The sequence below is a fragment of the Morone saxatilis genome, unplaced genomic scaffold (genome assembly GCF_004916995.1).
Source record: "Morone saxatilis isolate NCDOM2014 unplaced genomic scaffold, NCSU_SB_2.0 Contig21, whole genome shotgun sequence".
NCBI lineage: Eukaryota > Metazoa > Chordata > Actinopteri > Moronidae > Morone > Morone saxatilis.
This window is the reverse complement of record NW_023339774.1, coordinates 21,794,448-21,794,973: the sequence shown is the minus strand read 5'-3', so window position 1 is coordinate 21,794,973 and position 526 is coordinate 21,794,448.

Below are 526 nucleotides of genomic sequence, written 5' to 3'. Positions count from 1 at the left end.
CCAAGTCTGAAGATTTTCTGCATTCTAACACACACACACACACACACACACACACACACACACCTTCCATTTCCTTTCCTTTAGTGCTTTATGAACTTCCTGTTTGCCTTTAATTGCCCCACTCTTTAACAAATGAACACATTCTCTCTCTGCGTGCTGCTGCGGAGGCGAGCAGCAGCTTCATCGTACAATCGTCCTGAAACCTTTGCGAGCTGAACACAAAGCAAACGTGACAGAAGGCAACACGGAAAAAGGATTTTTATTCATGAACTGTTTTTACAAGCAGTCCAACACGCAACTTCCTACCTGTCTCGAGAACAAAACAAAACAAAAAAAAAAATCATTGAAATAAAATAAATTTAATAATAATCATTGAATAATATTGTCAATTATATATCAGTATTATCATAACCGTAATGGCAATAATAACCCAAAGCCAGTAGTATCTGTGTTTGTCTGTGGCGTATGAAAAACAAAACGAGGGTTTCTGATGGCGTAAACCGGAGGGGTTCGTCTACAGCGAGCT